Here is a 7,581-nt window from a genome sequence, read left to right as displayed (position 1 = left end):
CCGCTTCCACAGAAAGCCCCGAAGCGCCGGCTCGGGGCCGAAGGCGGGCACCCGGCGTTCGTCTGTTAGGCAGGCAGACGTTAAGCGTCTACTGTGTGCTGGGCCCTATTCGAGAACCAGCGGGGAGAACAGCGTCTGTCCGGGAGGCGCCCAGGGCTGCTGCGAAGCCCCGGAGCTGGGAGTGTGGCCCCTCAAACAGGGAGGAGATGAGGTCCGAGGCCGACCGAGGTCGGAGACCTTCACCCACGAAAAGGGTCCGCCCGTCGGGCTGGCTGCTTCCCAGTGCCGTGGAGAGCCCCTGATGTTTTTTTTTTTGTTTTGTTTTGTTTTGTTTTGTTTTGTTTTGTTTTTTTGAGAAGAAATCTCGCTGTGTCTCCCAGGTTAGAGTGCAGTGGCGCTTTCTTGGCTCACTGCAACCTCCGCCTCCTGGGTTCAAGTTACTCTCGTGCCTCAGCCTCCTGAGTAGCTGGGATTGCCCACCACCATGCCTGGTTAATTTTTGTATTTGTAGTAGAGACGAGCTTTCACCACGTTGGCCAGGCTGGTCTCGAACTACTGACCTCAAGTCATTCGCCTGCCTTGGCCTCCCCAAGTGCTGGGGTTACAGGCGTGAGCCACCGCGCCCGGCCCCTTGAAGGGTTTTATGCGGAGCAGTGATCCCATTCATGCATTTGAAAGAACTCTCTGGCTGTTGTGTGGAGAATAGATCAAAGGGGGCGAAAGTGAATTCACACAAACCAGGCAAGAGATGAAGGGACTGGGTTTGAGGATATTGGGAGATGAGAATCATGGCTGAGCACAGTGGCTCAAGCCCATAATCTCTGCACTTTGGGAGGCTGAGGCAGGAGGATCACTTGAGCCCAGTAGTTGGAGGCTGCAGTGAGCATGACTTCAGCCCACTGAATACAGTCTGAAGTGTAACCTCAATGTGAAATGTATTGTAATTGGAAGGCTGGGTCAAGAGCCCCAAAGCTTTGAAAGAACGCCTCCTTCTGAGAGTCTGGTGGGAAATTACCACCAGCAGATGATGGATGAGCTGGAAGAACCACGTGTTTCCACAGGGAGCTGCACGTGAGGACCCGGTGGCCCCTGACCTGCCCTCTCCAGTGAGGACCTGCACTTTGTGCCACCAAAGAGGATTCTCTGTAGGGAGGCCAGGATGACTCTCCAGAATTTACCATGCCTTGAGATGAAATTTCCTTTCAAACTTCTTGTGTCCTTTTGTCTTCATTCCATGTTCACCAGTCAATCTTCTGATCGTTTCATTTTCCAGAAAGGAGAATCTGAATAACATGTGTATTTTAACCTTGCCTGCAATTGTAAATCAATACATTGGTGTATTTACATCAGATCCCTGTGAGTTTGGTGCACATAAGACAGTCCTGAAGACTTGGTCACTGTTGGTTGAGTTGGCCAATAAAATATTGAACACACAGTAAAATTTGAATTCATGCAATATTTGGGGCATATTTATACTAAATATGTGTTATCTGAGATTCGTATTTAGCTAGGTGATTTTTTAATTTGCTAAATATGGCACTCCCACATCTGGGTATTGAAGAGATTGAGTTTCTGAACTTGCAAAGCTGACTCCAGACCACCTGGAGCCTTAGTGAGCCCACCCTGCAATCCAGTGACCCTCTAGTTTGCTCTAGTTTTCCTTCTTACTGAAGGAAGAGTGATCTTTCTAGAATGAGATCTCAGTCCGTCCCCGCCTCCAGTGATTCCCCATCATCCCTGTCCCACCACCCAGCTAACTGCTCTTTCCCTTTAGGTTGTTGTCTTAGACGTCACTTTGCCTGGTAAATCCTCCCTGACCCCAAAACACTAGTTTGGTGCCATCCTCTCTGCCTGGGGCTCCAAACTCACTGCATCATGGAGCCAGAAGCACTATTATTTTTTTCTATTTTTTTCTTTTTTACTTTTCCATTTGAGTGGCAACTTCCTGAGAACAGGGATCATGTCTGTCTCATTCACCACTGTCTTCCCACTGCCACCACTGCCTTGCGTGGGGCTGAGCACAGAGCAGGGGCTCAGAAAGTATTTATTGAACAACTGAATGAGGGCACTTGACTTATCTGAGCCTTCAGTCGAGCCCCAGGTCGGGGCATGGTCATGGGGGCACTACATCAAGGTTTGTCAGACGAGGAGTGTCCTTTAGTGCACAGGAAGTGAGGAGCGGGGCTGGGTGTGAGGGGAAGACAAGGGACCAATCCCAGGGCATCAGACCAAGTTTTTTGAAATTAGACTTGGTCCTGCCTGAGATTCAAAGCAGAAGGTCAGAGGCAGGAGCAGTAAGGCCAAGAAAGATCAGGAACCCAGTTAAAAAGTAGCTTTGGTCATGAGCGGTGGCTCATGCCTGTAATCCCAGTACTTTGGGAGGCTGAGGTGGGTGGATCACTTGAGGTCAGGAGTTCAAGACCAGCCTGGCTAACATGGTGAAAACCCATCTCTACCAAAAATATAAAAATTAGCCACGTGTGGTAGCACATGCCTGTAATCCCAGCTACTCAGGAGGCTGAGGCAGGAGACTCGCTTGACCCCAGCAGGTGGAGGTTGCCGTGAGCAGAGATCGTGCCACTGCACTCCAGCCTGAGTGATAGAGTGAGACTCCATCTCAGCAACAACAACAACAACAGCAGCAAAGTAGCTTTAACGTTCTCCAAAACCTTGCAGCATTTAGAGCAGGCAGCTGTGACAGTACCTGTGCACTGAGGGGACACTTTCTCTGCCTGGATTCAGGGCATATGCTATGGTTTGAAAATGTCCCCCAAATTTCATGTGTTGGAAACGTAATCTGTCTGCCCTCATGAATAAATTAATGTTGGCTCTGCCCTCATGCGTGGATGAATGTCGCTGTTGTGGGAGTGAGTTGCTTATCTCTTTGCTATAGAGGCAAGCTCTCTCCAGCTCTCTCTCCTGCCCTCTTGCATGTGTGCCCTCCACCATGTCATGGCACAGCAAGAATGCAAAGACCCTTAGCAGATGCTGGCACCGTGTCCTTGAACTTCTCAGCTTCCAGAACTACAAGAAATAAATGTCTTTCCTATAGGAATTACCCAGTCTGGGATATTCGGTTATAACAGCAGAAAACAGACTAATGCAGCATCCTTCTTGCATCTTGCCCCGCTGTGGGGTGGCAGATCTCATCCCATGGGACAGAAGGACTCTGCAGCTCTAGCCACCTCCTATAGGCTGGATTGGGCACACTGGGGGTTGGGGGGCAGCCTCTATGTGCCACTTCCACACAGGAGAGATTCGGAGCTCCTGAAGAACGCTTGGGTGCCAGCAACCAGCGTTTGTTACTCAGGGAAAGGGTGGGTGTAGGGGCCAGCCCTGCAGGGTCTGTGCGTTTTTCTCCCCGTGTGCAGAGACGAGAGATCATAGAAATAAGGACACAAGACAAATAGATAAAAGAAAAGACAGCTGGGCCCGGGGGACGACTACCACCAAGACATGGAGACCGGTAGTGGCCCCAAATGCCTGGCTGTGCTGATATTTATTGGATATAAGACAAGGGGGCAGGGTAAGGAGTGTGAGCCATCTCCAGTGATAGGTAAGGTCATGGGGGTCACATGGGGGCCCTTCCCTGTTTGGCAGCCGAGGCAGAGAGAGAGAGAGACAGCTTACGCCATTATTCCTGCATATCAGAGACTTTTAGTACTTTCACTAATTTTGCTACTGCTATCTAGGAGGCAGAGCCAGGTGTACAGGATGAAACATGGAAGTGGACCAGGAGTGTGACCACTGAAGCACAGCGTCACAGGGAGATGGTTAGGCATCCAGATAACTGCTGCCAGGCTTGACTGATGTCAGGCCTTCCACAAGAGGTGGAGGAGTAGAGTCTTCTCTAAACTCGCCGGGGGAAAGGGAGACTCCCTTTCCCAGTCTGCTAAGTAGCGGGTGCTTTTCCTCGGCACTGACGCTACCACTAGACCACAGTGTGCTTGGCAGCGGGCGTTTTCCCAGACGCTGGCATTACCGCTAGACCAAGGAGCCCTCTGGTGGCCCTGCCCGGGCATAACAGAAGGCTCACACTTGTCTTCTGGTCACTTCTCACCGTGTCCCTTCAGCTCCTATCTCTGTATGGCCTGGTTTTTCCTAGGTTATGATTGTAGAGCGAGGATTATTATAATATTGGAATAAAGAGTAATTACTGCAAACTAATGATTAGTGATACTTACATATAATCATGTCTATGATCTATAGCTAGTATAACTCTTGTTATTTTATATATTTTATTATACTGGAACAGCTCGTGCCCTCAGTCTCTTGCCTCGACACCTGGGTGGCCTGCCGCCCACAGGTGGGGACCCCTGGCACAAGACACAGAAGGGTGCATCTTCCACCACCACCCTTGGAGCTGAGCTCCTCTTTCCAGACTCAGGGACCCTCCTGCTGAAGGGACTAAAGAGCTGGCCCCCTCGGGGATGGTTTGGATTTTAGGCTAAATCTTGGCCTTAGCCAGGACCTGGCAGAAGCTTTACCATTGAGAAGCTTCGAGCTGCTGTCGGCATGAGGAGGAGGATGAGTCCGCTTCTGCTGGGCCTCACTTCTGTGTGTGGGCACTGCCTTGCTTGATTTGAACATTTTTTTGGCTTAAATGTTTAATTTCCCATGGTGTGACTGCGAGGGGGGAATGGGATCCTACTGCCACCTTGCTACCGGACTGCTGGCCTCCAGAACTCTGAAAATCACATTTGTGTTGTGTTTTCAGCCACCCAGTGTGTGGCGATTTCTTACAGCCACCTTAGGAGATGAATACAGATCAGGGAGTCCTTGAATTTTCAGAGCATTTCCGGGATTCATTTTGGGGTCATAACATTTTCTTCTTTTTTTTTTTTTTTCCTTTTTGAGATGGAGTCTCCCTCTGTTGCCCAGGCTGGAGGACAGTGGCATGATCTCGGCTCACTGCAACCTCTGCTTCCCGGGTTCAAGCAATTCTCCCACCTCAGCCTCCCGAGTAGCTGGGACTACAGGGCCGTGCCATCTCACTGGGCTAATTTTTGTATTTTTAGTAGACACGGGTTTTCCCCATGTTGGCCAGACTGGTCTCAAACTCCTGACCCCATAATCCACCTGCCTCAGCCTCCCAAAATGCTGGGATTACAGGCGTGAGCCACTGTACCCAGACAGGTCATCACCTTTTCTGGTATAAGCAGGTCAGGTTTTCTTCTCTTCAGTTACTGGAGCTCACTCACTGTAAGTCAGGCCTCCCCCGTTCATTCCTTATGCCTCCTATGGGGCCAGAGACTACCCATTTCCAGACTGGGGTCCTCTTTGAGGTACTGACCATCCCTGGAGGCAGATGGTGTAAATGTCGCAGCCCAGCATGGGTGGCTGAATTGCAGCAAGCATAGTCCCCACCCACTCTCCAGACTCTATGTTAAAACCCTAACTCCCTGAGCCGGTATTAGCAGTTGCTGCCTTGGGAGGTGATTAGGTCACGAGTGTGGAGCCCTCACGGCGGGATTAGTGCCCTCATAGAGGAGACAAGAGTGTGTGCTCACTCCACTCTGCTGTGTGAGGTCACAGCAAGAAGGTGGTCGCCTGCCAGCCAGGAAGAGGGCCCTCGCCAGACCCTGTATCTGCCCGCACCTTGACCTGGGACTTCCCAACCTCCAGAACTGCGAGAAATACATTTCTGTTGTTTAAGCCTCCCAGTCTATGACATTTTTGTTCTAGTAGCCTGAATTAAGACCGGTCACTTCACTCAGACATCCATTTACCAAATGCTTCCCACGATGTGCCGGATCCTGTGCTGGGCTCAGATGATGCAGTCAAGAGAACCGCCAGCCTCCGCCCTCACAGAGCTCACATTTGATTCGCAGAGACAGACAGCAGGCGAATAAAGGAAATCCACATTTAATGTAATACTAGGTAATGAGGGCTTCCGGGAAAACGAAGCCTAGCGCATTATTTATTTATTTAGTTAGTTTTGTTTGATTTTGTTTTTTTGAGATGGAGTTTTGCTCTTGTTGTCCAGGCTGGAGTGCAATGGCATGATCTCGGCTCACCACAACCTCCGCCTCCCAGGTTCAAGCGATTCTCCTGCCTCAGCCTCCCGAGTAGCTGGGATTACAGGCATGCACCACCACTCCCGGTTGGTTTTGTATTTTTAGTGGAGACAGGGTTTCTCTGTGTTGGTTAGGCTGGTCTCCAACTCCCAACCTCAGGTGATCTGCCCACCTCGGCCTCCCAAAGTGCTGGGATTACAGGCATGAGCCACCACGCCCAGCCTAGCCCAGCTCATTTTAACCGTTTCCTTGCAGCTGGCCCTGCCGGCCCCAGCCACCGCCTCCAGACCCCGGGAAGTCACAGAGTGAGTTCTCAACTAGATCCACACAGGCTTACATCCTCCCTGGGCAGCAGGGACATGTGGTGTGAAAGTTAGGGGGTGGCCGGCGCCCCCATGCCCTGCCACCTACGGTCCCAGCTCAAGCACTAAGGACATGCCAGTCCCAGCCCTCAGTTGCCCCAGCATCCAGCTGAAACCCAGCTCCTGCTCCCTGATTGTAGACTTGGGAATATCACACAGCTGTACCGTCTGCTGAGGTGTCCCAAGGCAAAAAAGGGGCTACTGGCTGATTGACAGGACCAAATCCCATGGGGTGGGGGGGCCTGACACTCTGGCCACCCCACAACCCTCACACCTGACTTCTGTCTGGGGCCTTGAGAACTTAATACTGTCTGGGGAGGCCCTTCTGTGATGGGGCCTGGGTGGGGGAATATTGATCCTCTACTAACTGAACACAAGGAGGGCTTTGAAAAATGTTTTCTTCACAGCCGGGCATAATGGCTCACACCTGTAATCCCAGCACTTTGGGAGGCTGAGGAAGGCGGATCACTGGAGGCCAGCAGTTCAAGACCAGCCTGGCCAGCATAATGAAACCCCATCTCTACTAAAAATGAAAATTAAAAAAAATAGCCAGGCGTGGTGGCGGGCGCCTGGAGTCCCAGCTACTCGGGAGGCTGAGGCAGGAGAATTGCTTGAACTCGGGAGGCAGAGGCTGCAGTGAACTGAGATTGTGCCACGGCATTCCAGCCTGGGCGACAGAGCGAGACTCCACCTCAAAAAAAAAAAGTTTTCTTCGGGTCCCAGAATCTGAATATTCCTTCCTGGGATGCCACGTCAGTCTGTGAAGCACACCGTGGGTGTTTATTTAGTATTCCCTGGTCTGGATTCCTGCACCGAGTAGGAGGAAGGGTGTAGTGTTGCATTTTGGCCACGAGATGGCAACAGAGCATCCTCCTGGGCAACATCGCCACCTGGTGACCATCAGTGCCCATGACAACCTGGAAGAAAGGGCGAAGTAGCCACGCAAGGCGAACCCAGCCTGAGGGGCTTAGAGCATCATGTGATGCTTAGAAGTCATGTGCTGGGCCAGGGGGCACCAGCCTGCTCCCGATCAGGTCCGACCATATTACACACCCACATCCAGGTCCAAGAACACAGTTCCAATACTGGGTGGCAAATGATGGGGACCTGGGGATGGGGTTTATGCAGAGTTTTCACAATTTTCTTTTTAGTTCCATGTGGGACAAACTGTTCCAAAGGATATGCTCCCTTTTAACCAACTT

Source organism: Chlorocebus sabaeus, chromosome 12 (genome assembly GCF_047675955.1).
Source record: "Chlorocebus sabaeus isolate Y175 chromosome 12, mChlSab1.0.hap1, whole genome shotgun sequence".
NCBI lineage: Eukaryota > Metazoa > Chordata > Mammalia > Primates > Cercopithecidae > Chlorocebus > Chlorocebus sabaeus.
The sequence above is the reverse complement of the archived record's forward strand: the minus strand, read 5'-3'. Positions refer to the sequence as shown.